Here is a 19,262-nt window from a genome sequence, read left to right on the forward strand (position 1 = left end):
CCCTACCTCACACGCCCTCAACCTCACCCCCACCTCACCCTTGTACATCACCCCCACACAGATTGTCTTCAGTTTTTAATGACCTATTTTCTTATGCAGAATTAGATCTGTGCAATATACCGACTAAAAAGCACTTTCCTCCATCGCTTAATGAACTGTATTTCACGATATCTGATGTAAAACCTAGCCTACACTTTTTAAACCTTGCTCTAACTTTTAAACCTGGCCGACAGGCCGGCACGCTAAAGCCAAGAGTGCGCTTACATCATTAGCCTTAACTTTAATGTTTGACCGAGGCCATTTGCTTTGCTAGGATTCGATCGAAGTCTCCCTCCCCCCCCCCCCCTCCACCCATCCCTCAGATTAGCGCCTGAGACGTACGGTTTGTAGTAAAATCAATCCGATTAAAATGGATTGATTAAGAGAGTATCGATGTGTGAATCGATTTTAAAAATCAGTGGCCGTGGTGACACCGAGATGCTAGAAACCAAACCAGGCACTTCACGACATTAAGCGGACAAAAAGGTGTAGGCCAATGTGGCAAGTCAAATATCAGCTTGACAAAAGATGTAGGCCAATGTGGCAAGTCAAATATCAGTTTGACAAAAGGTGTAGGCCCAATGTGGCAAGTCAAATATCAGTTTGACAAAACTGGTGTAGGCTAATGTGGCAAGTTAGACACCAGATTTACAAAAGGTGTATGCAAATCTGGCATGAGTGTTTGACCTAGTAGACAAAAAAAAAGCCAGACTAATTATTTCGGCTTCCAACTAGTAAGAATTTCAATATATAAATATATTATATATAATTTATAAATCCACGCGCGTATAATTTTGAAGACTAATTACGGCGTCGGAATGAACGTTGTACTCGGGGTTCGCAATCTTGTATTGGGAGATCTCCGTTATATGCACCGGTCCAAATACCCCCCCCCCCTGCCCACATTGTATCACTCAGACTAACTTTAACTTATGCACCCCCCTGCCCCCCCCCCCCCACTGTACCACCCCGTCAAATCTCTGCTCCCCCCTCCCACGTAATGCAAGCACAAACGTCTGCCCCACCCAAATATCACCCCCTAAAACCTGCCCCCCCTTGTTTCATCAACCACAGCCCCCCCCCCCCCCCAAAGACGTGCATTTGCTCCCCATTACCGCCCCCCCCCCCTAAGGTTCAACCAAAAACATACGGGGCAGTTTGATTCTGTTTATTTTCATTTGGCCTACAGATCTTTCTTTACTTTTCTCCAACGGGACAAAATGAATGCCTTTCTGTGGCCTAATGCAGTCCCATGCAATTACACAAGCTCACGATCACATCTTTCTTTCCTGCGACTTTTTTTTTTTGGTGTGTGCCCGTCCGCTGTGCCTTCATCCAGCTTCTCTTTAATTTTTGCACTTTTATCCTTTTATTTTGTTAAATCTAAAGTTAAGAAAAAATTTAAAGTTATTCCCGATAAGAGGAATTGATCAACTGGGAAAGCAAAGGGGAGGGGAGGTAAGTAGAGGCAAGAAGTAGAGTGGATGCAACAAGGGGAGGTAAGTAGAGGCAAGAAGTAGAGTGGATGCAACAAGGGGAAGTAAGTAGAGGCAAGAAGTAGAGTGGATGCAACAAGGGGAAGTAAGTAGAGGCAAGAAGTAGAGTGGATGCAACAAGGGGAAGTAAGTAGAGGCAAGAAGTAGAGTGGATGCAACAAGGGGAAGTAAGTAGAGGCAAGAAGTAGAGTGGATGCAACAAGGGGAAGTAAGTAGAGGCAAGAAGTAGAGTGGATGCAACAAGGGGAAGTAAGTAGAGGCAAGAAGTAGAGTGGATGTAACAAGGGGAAGTAAGTAGAGGCAAGAAGTAGAGTGGATGCAACAAGGGGAAGTAAGTAGATGCAAGAAGGGGAGATAAGTAGGGCAAGAAGGGAAAATTAAATAGTTTTAAAAAGGGGAAGTAAGTAGAGTGGATGCAATAAGGGAAGCAAGCAGAAGCAAGAACGATAAGTGAATGGATGTAAGAAGTAGAAACTAGGGACAGACGAGAGTGGGATACGTAATAAAATAAATAAAACCACGACCAGACACACAACTGAAAGTAAGATGCAATAAAATTGGAAGTAACAAATATCTCTTAAATGGGAGTAACATCCAGAAGGGGAAGTAAGAAAAGGCAAGATGTGCATTAACAATATCTCGTAAGGACATGTTGAAGAATGTCAACATATCGTGGATTTCTCCTTTTTTGCCGCTCCAGGAAGCAGAATTTTTTTTAAAAAATCTGTTTTGATCCTACCCAAACTGTTCCGGAAATTTTCCCCTCGTTTTTCCTCCACTTGACTGGTTTATCCCGACCCTCGAGTTGAGCCGGAGTTCCAGAACGTTCTGTGATTGACTTCATTACGCAAGAGGCGGTGGTGTTTGACGTCACGGCAACAGCTTGTTGGGAAGCTGATGTTTCCTGTGAGCGGGGTGGGGGGGGGGGGGGGGGGGTTTACATGCTTAAAGTTCATGAACATCAACAAAACAAGAAAGATCAGATCCTGAAAGAGAGTTGTGATCAAACTGTGGGATGTAAGGCGGTAAATCTGCTGCTGTAGGGATGTAGGGTCCGTCGTGTTTTGTGGATTGCTACACATGTACGGTGTGCTGTTATTCAGATTGGTCAAGCCTTGCTAAATTGCAGTTGTTGCTTATGTAATACGATACAGTTGTTTTAGCGTTGTTATTGCAGTGGTAGTTCTTGTTTTAGCGTTGTTAGTTCTTGTTTTAGCGTTGTTAGTTCTTGTTTTAGCGTAGTTAGTTCTTGTTTTAGCGTTGTTAGTTCTTGTTTTAGCGTTGTTAGTTCTTGTTTTAGCGTTGTTAGTTCTTGTTTTAGCGTTGTTAGTTCTTGTTTTAGCGTTGAAATGGTACAGTTGTTGTAGCGTACATTTCACAGATCTCTAAGTTAGAAATGTCAAGTCATGTCAAATATGAATTTAAAGGTTCGCAGCAAGGTCATGATGACCGGCCACAAGTTCATTGACCCGATTTCATAATCCAAAAAAAAATAAAAAATTAATCATTCTCTTTAACCCCACTTAGCTCTGTTATCTTCAAAAGCAATAATGACAAAATAACAAAAGCAATGTAAATAGAAAATCAATTATAATAAAACAGCTAAAAAAAATTATTTATCAGAAATTTTTTTTTCACATTTGGAGTTTTCGGAATGGCAAATTTAAAAGCACGTTTTTTAAATAGTTTTTAAAGTGTTTTTGTCGAGTTTGATCGATGATGGTGCATTTAGGATGTCGTTCACAGTATAGAGAATTGTTCGCTCTGTTCTTTTTTTCACGGATCTATAGGAAAAGTGTATATATATATATATTAGTATATATATATATATATATATATATATATATATATATATAAGCAATAGAATGGTGGTATCTCAGTTTATGTGTTACCGAATGGGTTTCGTTCCCAGCTCTTTGAACAATGTACCACAGAAGGGTAGATATAGGGATGTCGAGTTACGGGCCTTGTGTTTGTACACCAGATGTCCTCTGCTCGCAAACATCCGGGTGTTCAACAAACTTTTATCTCAAGTTGCCGCTCTTCACCAAATGTATCTGTGGTGGATATACGCAGCTACGTTCAAAAATATATCACTATCTTTCAGTAGCGTAGCGAGGGGTGGGGGGGGGGGGGGGGGGGGCGGGGGGGGGACATATGTCCCCGGGCGCCGACCTTAGGGGGGGGGGGCGCAAATGAAAAGTTCGAGGGGGGGTGCAAATCGAAAGTTTGAGGGGGGGTGCAAATGAAAAGTTCGAGGGGGGGTGCAAATCGAAAATTTGCTCCCAAGGGGGCGCCAAATTGAAAGTATGTCCCCGGGCGCCGGGAAGGGTCGCTACGCCTCTGCTATCTTTAAGCTGCACCACCAAATATCTTTGTCGACTGCTCCACCAAATGTATCTTTATCTTTAAGTTGCTCCACCAAATCTCTTTATCTTAAAGCTGCTCACCAAATTATCTGCTGTGGCTTTTGGGTCGTACACACGCGCGGAGATTCTCCTTGAACCGGAAGTTGATGTAATCAGTGTAATTGAGTTTTAAGCCCAGCAACAGAACTATTTTTGTTTTGATCCACCCCCCCCCCCCCCCAAGTTCATCCAGTGTTTTTGATTGAATACCGCACTGAAGCTCGTAACACTGATTTGTTTAATACCCTTGAAGTATGTTTTTCTAAAAACGTGTCTCCAACATTCAAATAACAACTGCCGTGTTCAAACACTTTGGCGACCTTGACAAACGTAAACAATGCTATATTTGGCGCATAAAAGAGCTCTTGTACCGGAAGTTTAAGATAAGGATGAAACAAAACGATATCTGCACTCCATTGTGTCAAATCTGGTCAATGATGCTAGTGACTCACCGCTCGCTTGCAACAACAACAACTACAAAACTCTAAAATGCGATGTATGGAGTTTCAATGTAGCTAAACATTTTGTTGTGATAAGAAATACTCCACTACATCATATTTCAATCTAGATTTGAGTCGACAAACATGTAACAAATCTGGCCGATTGAGAAAACAAAAGAAGGTTTATCTAACATTGATGGCACGTGATTATGGTAACATCAATACCATCACATGATGTTGTAACACCAATCCCGTCACGTGATTGTATAACACCAATCCCGTCACGTGATTGTATAACACCAATCCCGTGTCATATTCGTCATGAAAACATCGTCAAAAAACGGTGTTGGCTTTTAATTACAAGTATATTTCATTAGATACGATCTGTCGTTCATTATTCAGCTTACCTTGAAGCTGCAAACACCGTTTTGATGGCGGTTATAAAGTAACTAGGCATGCTGCCCAGCTTCGCTTAGGCTTTCGAAAACATTGAGAATTTGAATGCTTAATTAATTCTACGACCTCAAGAGTTATGAAGAGGTTCCTCCGTGGACATTTTTTTTCGATTTATAGCTCATATAAGGTACCGGTCAGTCGAGGTCAGTTTTGACCCCCACATCGTAGACTTTTCGGCCAACCGGCCCCCGTGTTCTGTCGCACCAAGGCAAGATCATGCCAAATTTGAAGCGCCTGCGGCGCCGGGAAGTGCCCTATCGGACACCCGACAAAGAATTTTTTTTTAAAGTTTAGCCCGAGCATAATAAAAAAGAACACATTACCAAGTTGACTTGCTGTGTCTCGAACCCGCACCACCTGCGTGGTTTAATGTACACTAACATCTCCGCTATTTAGGCACCTTTTAAAATACGGTGAATGAAACACGTATTTTAAAATCTTAACTTACGCGAATATGCCTATTCTTTCAAATTAATTTTTATCCCAAATTAGCCAGTTCCAAACAAAGATTTTGTATAAAATAAATAAGTCTTGAAATAGTTTAGTCCTAATATAGAAATTTATTTTTGGAATTGATTTTAGAGAAGTTAGAGTCTAAATCTAGATCTTAGCGTCTACGTCTAGATCTAGTTATTGCGTAGATTTAGATTTAGTCTAGATCTAGAATCTCTAGATCTAGAATCCAAATACATAAAATAAATTTTATGAGTTTAGGCCGGAAAAATTGTATTGTATACATTTCATAGTGTACGTAGATCTAAATCAAATTTGAATGAAATAGTTCATTTCTTTTCATTCTAAACACGGCAGATGACGTCATTAGTTAATGTATAAGCAATAGTGACGTCACAGTTTTATGCGTTCTTTTTCACATATATTAATGCTTTTCCGGTTGCATAAATAATACTGTTTCTCTACATTCGAATACGCCTTAAATTTTTATTTTTCTTCTTTAAATAAAATTGTGGTTATACATTTAAAACATCTAACATATTATTTTCAACAAAAGTCCGTAAAAAATTCTCGATATATCGCTGCCGATTCTGACGTGATGTCCGGCGAAAATTTTTGCGGACAGAGAAAGAGAGAGAGAGAGAGAGAGATGTGCGCACATTGGGCTTTTATAAATTAGGATTTTATCCATGACACTTCCCCCCCCCCCCCCGATAGCAGCCAACCCAACCCCACCACCTCCTCAATAGCAACCCCCCCCCCCCCCCCCCCCCCCGCTGAGCATTAGTTTGTCTCAGGTTTTAATGAGTACTCTGTTGGCTGATTGTTTTCCTGAAGTTAAATATGGAGCTATATTTGATTGCATGCTGGTGGTATGGGGGTGGGGTGGGGGGGGATGGGGGGGGGCAAGTAAATAGATACGGCGGGGTGGGTGGGAAGAGGTTTGAGGATAATTAAGTACGTGTTGAATTATGGCATTAACATTTCTAAGTTGCTAGTTGTGGTTGTATTGTGATTGTGGTCGTTATGGGGTTGTGATCGTTATGTTGTTGTTGTCGTTATGTGGTTGTTGTCGTTATATGGATGTTGTCGTTATGTGGTTATGGTGTCGTGTGGTGGTCCCGTGTGTGGGTCCGGTGTGTGGTCCGGTGCGGTGGTCCGGTGTGTGGGGGTCCGGTGTGGGGCCCGGTGTGGTGGTCAGGTGTGGGGTCCGGTGCGGTGGTCCGGTTGCGGCGGTCCGGTGTGTGGTTCCGGTGTGGGGTACGGTGTGGGAGTCCGGTGTGGGGGTCCGGTGTGGGGGTTCGGTGTGGGGGTCCGGTGTGGGGGTCCGTGTGAGGTCCGGTGTGAGGTCCGGTGTGGGGTCCGGTGCGGTGGTCCGGTGTGGTGGTCCCATGCGGTGGCCCACTAATCATGCTATCAATACGGGCCAGTGAAATCTAATCACACGTCATCCATATCAAATTAAAAAAAAAATCAGCTTTTCTAGACCACAAATATCGGATGATTAAATGCAAGTCAATTTTCAAATCTACATTACACACACAGCTTCTGTTCTACAGCTAAGTAGCCTCCAACTTCACGTGAGATGAAATCAATAGCCGGGCATTGAAGTGAATGAAAGAATCACATTTCACTTGCTGTTGGGCTTTCTGCTGATGAAATTAGAACATGGAGTTTAATTGTATTTTATATGGACTCCATTTCAATACGCAAGCAGTTGGCCAGAATGGATAGTGGGTTAAGTTTCAGTAATACGAGACGGCGTCGTAGCTCAGTTTGGCTCTGGTTGCCAGGAAATGACGTCACCGTACTGCATCGTCGGGTTGTGTGTGTGTGTGTGTGTGTGTGTGTGTGTAGAAGGTAAACTGTTCGACAGAGTTGAGGGAGGGGGGGGGGGCGTACTGATTTGTTGAGCAGGAAGTGGGCGAAAACGCAATCAGATTTTATTATGTTATTGATTTAGGTTGTTTACAAAAAGGATCGGGGGGGGGGGGGGGGGGGGGGGGTCTTGAATATTTAAATCTAAAATCATATCAACACCGCCATCGAATTGGTTTATCATTCCCATGTTAGTGTCCCAATACGACAAATAAAGTTTAGAACTGAATTATGGGACGGCATTAAAACATGGACATTTTTAAACTTGCACATGGGGACATTACACTCTAGCTTGCATCCACTGGTGCTTATTAATGGCAGGTGAAGTAGAGTTAACCTGTTTATTGAGGGTACAAGTATTACAACATCTTCAGCCTAATACATGTCTATTATCAACTCGATATCTTTGACCTCGCCAAAATAATTCTCACCAACAAATGCTGGGTTCTTATTTAAGCTGCGTGCTCGGGTCGATCACGAAATCCTGCGGCAGGGTGTGACCTGAGGCAGGGTGTGACCTGCGGCAGGGTGTGACCTGCGGCAGGGTGTGACCTGCGGCAGGGTGTGACCTGCGTGTGACCTGCGGCAGGGTGTGACCTGCGACAGGGTATGACCTAATCCAGTATGCCGTGACCTACCAGCAAGCAAATGTTACTCACACATTGACTTCTGCAAACTGGTACGTCACTCGCGTACGATCATGTTGGCCGGGCGCCGGCTATTGACCTGGGCCGGGTGCCGGCTAAAATCACGGCTATTGACCTGGGCCGGGTGCCGGCTAAAATCACGGCTATTGACAACTAATCAATGTGTCAGAGCTTGCCGGCGTAAATCGTCGGTCGTCTGCACAAGGGTGAGCAAATGGTTGCGCTTTTGTTGTTGTCCTTTGTTAGTAGGCTGTGGTCTTGTGGTCCTGTGGTCCTTTGTTCGTAGGTTGTGGTCCTTTGTTGTAGGTTGTGGTCCTTTGTTGGTAGGCTGTGGTCCTTTGTTCGTAGGCTGTGGTCTTGAGGTGGTAGGTTCTGGTCCATTGATGGTAGGTTGTGGTCTTGTCGCGACCCAAATTTGGTAAGGTCGTAAGAGCTTATGGGTTGACAGTTTCGTTCTTCACTTCGACTGTTTGATTCAGTAATGTGGCTCAGAATGAATTTCTAATAATTGTTTCCATACCGATTGACTCCCCCCCCCCGTGGGTCGGCACCAGGGGAGGCCGCTCCCTCCCTCCCCTAGCTCCGCCATGGGTCACTACCACCTTAGCTAACCCTCTATGTTAAAAGAAAAACTTCCCTGAAAAGTTGAACCAGCACGCCCCAATATTCCTCTAATCAACACAACACGACGTTATCACCGTTAAGATCCGCGGCGAATAAAGCTAATCCGACATCGACGTTAAAAAAACAACCATGCCAGATGACATCAGAAATGTCATAAATTAATGACATACATTAAACCCCGGCCATGGCCATGCCCCGTGAACCCCGTGAACCCCATGACATCCCATAACATCCCATTTACGGGCTAGCCAAGGGCGGATAATCTTGTTCGTTCATTACGAGTAACATCCCCCCTCTTGTGCCCATTATTTCGATTTGCGCACCAAGACACCATGCGAATTCAATGACTCCAGGCCGAGTTAATCGTGTGTGTACAAACACGCACCCACGGGGCCGTACTTGAAATGTGACGGGTAACCCATCCCACACGAGTAGCGCTTGCATTGGAAAATATCAAACATAAAAAACACGGGTGTAAAGAATACACGGGGTAGCTAGACGGAAGTGTGAGCAGACACGCGCGTCAAGCATCTGCCCCTTACTCACCCTTGTCCTCCCCCCCCCTCCCCGCCCCCCATGTCGTAAAATTCGGTACATTCCTCTTAACACCGACGCCCTCTTATGTACCATCTAATAAAACATCAACTTTAATTGATTTTTTCTCGACTAGCTGACGTCTAGTTATGGGTATTGGATTGGCGGCTTATGACTTATAAAACTAATTTTATATGAGGGGGCTTACAACTTTATACACCGTGCGCATGTTGGAATATTTCACCCGTACCATAAAACACTACCATAAATCCCTACCACAAAGCCCTACCACAAGTCCCCCCACCACTATAAACTAACGTCGTCACGTGTAAACCATCCGTCACGCACGATTGAACGGCTCAACAACTGGAGTAGTCTAACGTTTTATACTGCTGGCTGTTCAAACATGAACTGATCAAAGTCAACTTTTCATGGCCGCTCCATGAACAAGGGTCGAATAAAATATTCCATCATAAATATTTTATCGACTTTTGGGTAATAAACATGGATCTGTGTTGCTTCTGTCAAATTATTATTATTATAATATAACAAAGTTTTCTAGCATTAACATTCATTAATTGTTGTTTAATTTCTTTTTGTGAAGAACGGCGGATTATGTTGTTTAAACTACAATGTATATTGATGTATATGTATGTATACTAGAACTATAAGGCAGATGAAGTAGATTCTTCCTGTTGCAAGCACACCCTTTCGACCAAAACGTCATTGTTCGTGTTCGCTTTTAATTTTATCGTAAATGAAATGTATGAGCTCCATGTATAAATACTAAAACCGTTTTTTTAAAACTCGGAATATTTATTGTTCTGTGTTTTTCTAGCCACGCGAGTTCAAGTTTTTAAATTCCTGGCATGGAGCGTGATCTAGATGAGTTGCGTGGGCTTCATTTAATTAATTAGAGTAGTTAATTTTGGGTGGAGATCCCACCAGGTGGCACACTGATCCAGTATCAATGATACGTGGGCGGAGGCTAGATCAGTTGACATCACGCCCCTAGGTCTATGCATTAAGTAGACAAAGTGTGATACGGGCAGATGTACATTTTGTAACACCACCCCACCACCCCACCGCACCCACATACCCCCGCCCACGCCAGCCCCACTCACACCCATCCTACAGTCACCTATACATATCGTCTTTCAAGTGTGAGCATGCGCACATCCTACCCATCCCAGTTTCCGTTTTGTTTGGAGACAAATCGTTCTTGCTTGTGCACCGTCTAGCATGTGGGTGGGGGGGGGGGGGGTGTTGGCCGTATCACTTGTACGTCAATATTAGTCCAATTAATTATTCAACCGATCAGATCACGAATTTTTGTTTTTTATCGGAATGAAAAAAAAATCTTGTCAACTCAACACCGTGATTATACAATGATTTCATTTTTTTTTTGCTTCCTTTTCTCTTTTTTCTTAATTTTTTATCGGTTTTTAAAATATCGTCCTTTTATTTTATTCATACCTAAATATCATGTTCTCTCGATTACATTCTAAAACTGATTTAAATACTGCACTATTGTTGTGTTTACAAGTACTTAAATATTCAGCCCAACATTTTATTGAGTAATTCAAAACCACGAACAAAAAAAAAAAAATAGCAATAAATTACCGCCCTTGGTCTTGTTATTTAGTATTTAGTAATCAGAATCGTGGGGAGAGGGGGGGGGGGCAACTGCAACGACCGTTTTATTAGTCCGTGAGTAGCCGTCCTTTAACAAAGGGACACAAGCAGTGGAATGAAAACTGATACCCTATCGTAGGTCCCACGGCGGGGTGTGCTAATCTCCCCTGCCCGCCTCAATAAGCGCGTAGTAAATCTTTCTTCTCGCTCGCGTGCTGGCCGCGTCATCGGGTAAACCCGATTTTTCTGGATTTGTTTTTACTGTCAACATTGTTCTGTCCGCGCGCACCTTGCCCCCCCCCCCCCCCCCGCCCCACTACAGGTCTGTGGAACAGCGGACGACTGTCAAAAATCGTTACCACAGAAACGGCTGTTTTAAGTTTCTGAATGTTTAAAGTTTGAGTTACCTAGCGCAATATATTCGTTAAATCTTGCGATTAAAATAAAGTTCTAATTTTGATTAGAGTTTTTTTGTCGTGAGTCATGTCTGATTCTGTTGGGAGGGCAGTGGTGTTGATAGATTGGGGGGGGGGGAATCGTTCGCCCCGGGCGGCACTCAATACATGTAAGGTGGTAGGGGTGGGTAGGGAGTTCGGATGGTTTGTGGCTATGTAGCTGGATAGGTGGGGTGGTGACACGGTGGGGTGGTTACACAATAAAGAGAATACGAGGAATGAGCCAAGAAATGTTACTTCTGGTTCTAACATTGTGAAAGAGGCAGAGTTGGGGTCAAATACAAATCAAATGTTACTCTACGAAAGGTTTTCATCCATTACAGTGGTTACTTGGAATAGTTGATATACCCTCCAATTACATTTTGTTTCACCATCTAAAAATTGACTGAAATATACTTCACATGTTACCGTCATGATCAACATTGCTCTATAAATGTGACTGCTAGTTTTTCTAAAAAAAAATGTCTAGGAAGTTTTAACTAGAGTTGCGTCCCTTTAGGCACATCATGATTTACCTCCCCTTCTTAAATAAAATATACGCCGTAAAAAGTTGCGCTCCGCACTGACTGAACCAAACGAAAAGACAATCTCAGGCCACCGCCCATCTCAGCTCATGGTTTTCCATTTCCGGCGGCCATTGTTATGTTAAATAGCTTTCTCCGACTGCCGTTTGGACTAACAAGTGCCCTGGGCTAATTGCTCGCGCGACCATTACGCGAACGGGTTTCTCCACAGGGACCTGCGCATTCAGGTAGCGACCTACACGAGCGGGAGATCACTCCATTGAAGAGAAATTAGCTTGCGGACTTTTCAACTCACTGCCGAGCTCTGCAGGCCTTGGTCGATAGTTTAGTGAGCTTAATTCTTGCTCTAGAGGTCGGAGGTCGATAGTTTAGTGAGCTTAATTCTTGCTCTAGAGGTCGGAGGTCGATAGTTTAGTGAGCTTAATTCTTGCTCTAGAGGTCGGAGGTCGATAGTTTGGTGAGCTTAATTCTTGCTCTAGAGGTCGGAGGTCGATATTTTAGTGAGCTTAATTTTTACACTAGAGGTCAGAGGTCGATTATTTTATAAAACATGTAGTAAAAGTTTTTAGACGTTGTCAAAGTTAAATGAAGAGCACAAAATAATAGGATGCACGTTCATCTTAACACAGCACAGCAAAGTAAACTGTGTTGGTTACTTTATTACAGATAGCAGTGTCTTACACAGTAAAATATTTAAGCACCCAACCAACTTTATATGTGAGCCATACAGCCTTTATCACACAGCCATACAAGCAGCCATAACAGCACGCAGCTATCAACTTCCACACAATCTTACAGGCATACAGCTACACCAGCATACAGCCATACACTTAAACATAGCCATATCCGCCTTTAGCTACGCCAGCATACAGCATATACGCACCAGTACTTGCATATAACTACAGCACATACAAGCAGTGTGCAGCCACGCCAACATACAAGTAGCCATAGTAGCATACAGCATATATGCAGCCATACTTGCATATAACTACAGCACATACAAGAAGTGTGTTACAACAACATGCAAGCAGCCATATTAGCCTACACCCCAGCATACACCCCAGCTTGTAGACATACCATACAAGAAGCCATAGCAGCATACAACCACACCACATACAACCACACCACATACAACCACACCACATACAACCACACCACATACAACCACACCACATACAACCACACCACATACAACCATACCACATACAACCACACCACATACAACCACACCACATACAACCATACCACATACAACCACACCACATACAACCACACCACATACAACCACACCACATACAACCATACCACATACAACCACACCACATACAACCACACCACATACAACCACACCACATACAACCCACACCACATACAACCACACCACATACAACCACACCACATACAACCACACACATACAACCACACCACATACAACCACACCACATACAACCACACACATACAACCACACCACATACAACCACACCACATACAACCACACCACATCCAATCGCCCCCCCCCCCCCCATATCGAGATGAACCAGACATTAACCTCTGCATTTTTTCCCTCTCCCAGCAGGTCTACTAGACATTAACTACCCTCGCCCGATTGGTCCCACATGGCTGTCCCGACCCCCGGGGCAGGTGGTGTTCGCCAACACGAAGGGTACGGCCATCTCCTGCACGGCTAGCGGAAGTCCGGCACCAGAACTTGATTGGGTGAGTGGACAAGGTCCAGTTCCAGCCACTCGTCTGGTGGCAGACAGGGGGAGGGGCGGGGCGGGGGGAGGGAGGAGTTACAAAGTGGCATGGATCTTAGGCTTGATTTGTATTTTATTTGGAGGGGGGGTAGGGATGCAATTAAAAATCATGGGGGTTTTTTTCTACATATATTATTATTGCCATGAAGGGATGTATAAATATTCTCATGAAATATCGTTGGGAGAGGGAGGGGAAATATAGGTTAAAGTATATACAACTTCTATATAAAAATTTTTTTTTTCTATTTCTTTCGGGGGGTCTTTAGACATGCCTAGGGGAGGGGGGGGATCGAGAGATGCTGAAAGAAACACTGTTAAAGATGTGGGGGAAAAGTTTGTATTTACACGGTACAAGAAGACACTAGTGTGGTACGCTCGTTACTTTTACTAATTGACTGACGTGTCTGTTCCCCCTCCCCCCACCCCACAGATCAAAGAGGACGGCACCGAGGTGGAGAACATCCCGGAGCTGGTGACGGTGCTGGCCAACAACACGCTCTACTTCCACCCCTTCCAGGTTCCCCGCTTCAGGGCAGACGTCCACAAGAGGTCGTACCGGTGCCTGGCATCAAACGCCGGGGGCACCATCGTCAGCAGCAACGTCACGGTCCGGGCCGGTAAGTCAGCCAATCAGATTCTCTCGCGTGTTTTAATGGGGGGGGGGGGGGATTTTAATAGGGAGGGGGATCAACGGTTATTTCGATCACGTAGGGTTTAGGTTGACTAACAGCATGTAGTAATTTTGCTAAAAAATTTAGCCCTAACGCTAACCCAATCCTAAACCTAACACTAAGTAATTCCCGTTAATATAAATAGTAGGCAAGATAAGGACCTAGTAACTACTGCTGTATGTAATGGGAGATTGTGTAACTGGAGTGAATATAAACATAAACACCGTCCAATGATTGTCATGAAGATACCATTTCGAACCAGACGGTCTACGGGGCTAATCAGTAGAATGAAAAATGGGCCTGTTTCTACGACAATGACATATTGTGGTCATGCCGAATTCTTCAACGAAAATTGAACTTTTTGTAGTGAAAACAATTAAACTAAAACCTGACTAAGACACAACACGATTCGTTCTAAAAAAAATTCTATTGACTTACAAAATACAACTGCTAAGATTTCTTTGATTTCGTCACCTAGAGGCTTTTTTTTTCCCCTAGAAAAGTCATTGTCATAATCTACAAACACCTTTAAAAAAATGTCAGTCTTTGATTGACAAGGTCAAGCATTTAATTATTATCACCATCCACGCTTCACCGCTCCTCTGAAACTTAAACGAGCTGTTAAAAAAATAATTAATATTCTCCTGAATTAAACCAAAGCGTGACATCCTGAAATGACGTCACTAGAAGAACCAAACACGCAGGAATCGCTCCAAATTTATTTCCATTTGAAATTCGTCATCACGCTCCGCTAAAGGCATTCAATCTGATTTTCAACTAGGAAAATAAACAAGGAAATACGTTTTTTTTTAAACATGCATTACTGGCAGAGAAGGGAGGGAAGGATCGAATTTTTGAGGGAAGGAATACGAGAGAAAATAAGGAGGAAAAATGGAAAGAAAGAAGAGGAGAAGAAAAAGTTTAGGGAAAAAACGTGGTCATTATCCCCTGGTTTCAGGGTCAAATGCGCATGTCCATGCTATATTTATCTCTCGTGCGAGCTGGGGTTAAATAAGGGAGGTAATGCTAAAAGAATCGAAGGTCGTCCTGTGATGCGGGTAGTTGTCTTCCCTGGGTTCCGCGATGTATATCGGTAGTGTAGGCCTATTTTTAGGAGGTTTTTTTTTTAATGACAAAGAATGAATCTACCTTTTAATTTTTAAAAATGTTGATCATTCGCATATAAGTGTGTATAATTAAACAACAACCATCAATTATTAAAATGTAATTATAATGAAACGTCATATATATGTTTAGGCCTACACTACATACATTTCCGGAGAAAACCTCACAAAGTGCTGCTACTTAAATTTGAATGGTCACTATTGGTCACATATACTATGAACAAAGATCATGCTAATCGTGTTCTTTTAATCAAAGAGCATGCAGTTATTAACAAAGATCGCGAGGTTGTAAGCAAAGATACCCAGTTTTTAAAGAAAGATCATACAGCTATATAGATATAAAGATCATGCAGTTATATATAAAGATCATGCAGTTATGAACAAAGATCATGCAGTTATATAAAAAGATCATGCAGTTATAAACAAAGATCATGCAGTTATATAGAAAGATCATGCAGTTATAAACAAAGATCATGCAGTTATATAGAAAGATCATGCAGTTATAAACAAAGATCATGCAGTTATAAACAAAGATCATGCAGTTATAAACAAAGATCATGCAGTTATAAACAAAGATCATGCAGTTATATAGAAAGATCATGCAGTTATAAACAAAGATCATGCAGTTATAAATTATAAACAAAGATCATGCAGTTATATAAAAAGATCATGCAGTTTAAACAAAGATCATGCAGTTATATAGAAGATCATACAGTTATATATATAACGATCATGCAGTTATAAACAAAGACCATGCAGTTATAAACAAAGATCATGCAGTTATAAACAAAGATCATGCAGTTATATAGAAAGATCATGCAGTTATAAACAAAGATCATGCAGTTATAAATTATAAACAAAGATCATGCAGTTATATAAAAAGATCATGCAGTTTAAACAAAGATCATGCAGTTATATAGAAGATCATACAGTTATATATATAACGATCATGCAGTTATAAACAAAGACCACCCCGCAGTTAAAACGAGGCTGCCCCAAGTGCGAGTGAAAACAATTTGGTCACGTGATGCAGGGATATGAACACAATTTTTAAACTCTGCCATAGGAGCGATAAAATTATTTTGGCATCGGATGAGCTTGACGGAAGTCTCTAGTGGGAGGGGCACGTCACTTCCGGATCTGTCCTAGATGACGTATTACGTTAAGATGGCGGACATTGTTCTTAAACTGACAATATCTGAAGCTGCTCATATCTGAAGCTGCTCATATATAACCATAAGATACAGAGGGAAACATTGAAATAGGACTGGGACTGTGCGTTGTTTCCAGAATGTCATAGTTTGAGACTGAGACATTGTGAGTACTACTGCACGTGTATATCTCAACATTGTTCCGACCCTCCCTCTGTTGAGCATCCTACCCCTGATGTGCCCGACCCTTAATGTACCCGACCCCCCAATGTGCCCGACCCCTGATGTGCCCGACCCCTGATGTGCCCGACCCCTGAAGTGCCCGACCCCTGACGTGCCCGACCCCCCAATGTGCCCGACCCCTGATGTGCCCGACCCCTGATGTGCCCGACCCCTGAAGTGCCCGACCCCTGATGTGCCCGACCCCCAATGTGCCCGACCCCCAATGTAGCTAAGCTAAAAAAAATGTCCATGTCACCATCCCCGCCCACTTCCGGCCCCGTGACGTCACTGACTAATTTGACCTTGTTATCCGCTCGTCCCATCACTCAAGTTGGCATGTCATGACAGCCAGTGACAGACGACACGTGTCAGCCTCTGGCAGCACTGACAGATGGATCAGAACGGCCTTCAAACCTGACAGCCTACCAAACCCGTAAAAATTCTACGGATTTCTTAAAGCCTGCCCAGAAATACGAATTGTTTCACTTCTTTTTCAAATGTAATTTACTTTGTCAGCCTTCCTAGTTTTTAAAACACTGCGTCATATTCATAATATATTCTTGCAATGCTCTAAGTTCAAAATTTCGCTAAAATACTACTTTATCAGTGGCGTAGGCGGGGTCATAACCCCCCCCCCCCCCCATAGACCCCTCGGTATATATATAAAAAGTATGAGGGGGGTGCAAATCGAATGTTTGAGGGAGGGGGTGCAAATCGAAAGTTTGTCCCCGGGTAAAAATTGGAACCCCCCCCCCCCCCTTGAGACGATCCTGGCTACGCCACTGTACTTTATATACACATAACATAATTAAATAAACTCATCTTTTACCCTTTATAGCTTAATTTTTAACCCTTTGTGAGATTCGTACATTATAAAGCATCTTATTTTTTTTCCTTTACATGTATTATATCCAACTGATATAGGCCAACATATTACGTATATGAAATAATAGCATCGTTCAACATACACATACTAGCGGTATAGAAACAGTTATTAAACTACTTGAAGTGTATTCCATAATTTATGTATGTCCCACAATACCGCATCCTTTATCTACAGCATTAGTTAATTTCAAATTCAAAGGTTATCTTTCACTAAAGATGTCCCCAGGGATGAAATGTTGATACAATCGTATGGACAAATATCTCCTTTTTTTTTTGTTCTCAACAAATTCTGGTTGTTATTTTCACTTTTTTATTCTTTTTGTCTCTTGCGCTTTGAGAGATCAATCGCCATGCATTTGCGTAATGAAAAAAAAAAGAAGAAAATTGTACGACGAGATGGGGTGTGCGGGGGGTGGGATTGACAGAAAAATGCAGGCCAATGTGTGTGTGGGGGGAGGGGGGTTACATGGGAGAAATTGACAAGCATGTGGGGGAGAAAGAGAGAGAGAAAGATGGGAGGGGAGGGGGTGAAAGGGAGGATTAATATGATCTGAAAAAATAAACTCACGCGGTGGAGATGCGCATTCGAATGGTGCACATGGAGAGGTGTGGGGGTTCAAATGACGGCAACTTGCGCGGACGTAGCCTTGTGCATACTAATGCGGTCATGTGACCGCTGTGAACCAATCGAGTAGCAGCATGACGTCGTTTGCACATGCGCAGTGTCGTGGCTCTGTGACCTTGACATCGATGATCATCCCTCACTCCCTCCGCTCCCTACCACCCCCCCTTCCCACACACACACACGGTGCTGGTGTTAAGGAAAACATGCGGCCACATGCTGCAAGGATTATTGCCGTGGTTAAATGTTAGCTCAAAGTTAACACACAGTTTGTTCTAAAGTTAACACGGGTTTTATTTTAAAGTTTACTCACATTGTGTCTTAAAGTTTACCCACGTTTTATCTTAAAGTTAACTCACAGTTTGTCTCAAATGCACAACCTTATCACATTAAATATCACACGATAATATCACCGTTAACACAATCATAACGAATATTAACGTATCACATGAACTTATTAAATCTATCACATGAACAAACAAAAACATATTACAGGAACATATCACATGAACATATCACATACACAAAAACCCTATCACATGAACATATCACTTTAACAAAAGTATATCACATATACATATCACATATACATATTACATGAACATATCACATAAACAAAACCATATCACATATACATATCACATGAACATATCACATAAACAAAAACATATCACCTACATATATCACAAAAACATATCACATGAACAAATCACATGAACATATCACATGAACATATCACATGAACATATCACATGAACATATCACATGAACAAAAACATATCACATGAGCATATCACATGAACACATCACATGAACATATCACATGAACATATCACATGAACATATCACATGAACATATCACATGAATATATCACATGAACATATCACATCTGGTATTCCACACCGGTGCCAGGTAATATAAAACAACTTCCAGATTCAATCTCCGGCTAATGACCTCCCTTGGTTATTGATCTCTTTAAAAAATTGGTAATTAAATCTACGTCATATGCGCTAATCACCGCTTCATCAATTATCTTTCAAGTTTTTTTAATAACACGCGGCGGGGTGGGTGGGGGTTGGCGGGAGGAAGGAAATACGGGCGGAAATGACTTGGCATAAATAATGTTTCGGTCGATGAATAAGGCGAGGTTAGGGCATTGCTGACTCTAGTCCAGGGCATTGCTGACTCTAGTCCAGGGCATTGCTGACTCTAGTCCAGGGCATTGCTGACTCTAGTCCA

At 42.5% G+C, this 19,262-nt stretch overlaps 1 protein-coding gene across 1 annotated transcript in view; it reads left to right on the forward strand.

Moving 5' to 3' along the window:
- The first annotated feature begins 13,201 nt into the window (after positions 1 to 13,201).
- LOC131930671 (cell adhesion molecule DSCAM) overlaps positions 13,202 to 19,262 on the forward strand; it is a 35,741-nt gene continuing 29,680 nt past the window's right edge. The window contains exons 1-2 of the mRNA XM_059287257.1: positions 13,202 to 13,306; positions 13,778 to 13,964. The gene's annotated coding sequence lies outside the window, so the exon portion shown is untranslated. The remainder of the gene's footprint in view (positions 13,307 to 13,777; positions 13,965 to 19,262) is intronic.

Source organism: Physella acuta, unplaced genomic scaffold (genome assembly GCF_028476545.2).
Source record: "Physella acuta isolate Inbredline_101_S28 unplaced genomic scaffold, ASM2847654v3 ptg001817l, whole genome shotgun sequence".
NCBI lineage: Eukaryota > Metazoa > Mollusca > Gastropoda > Physidae > Physella > Physella acuta.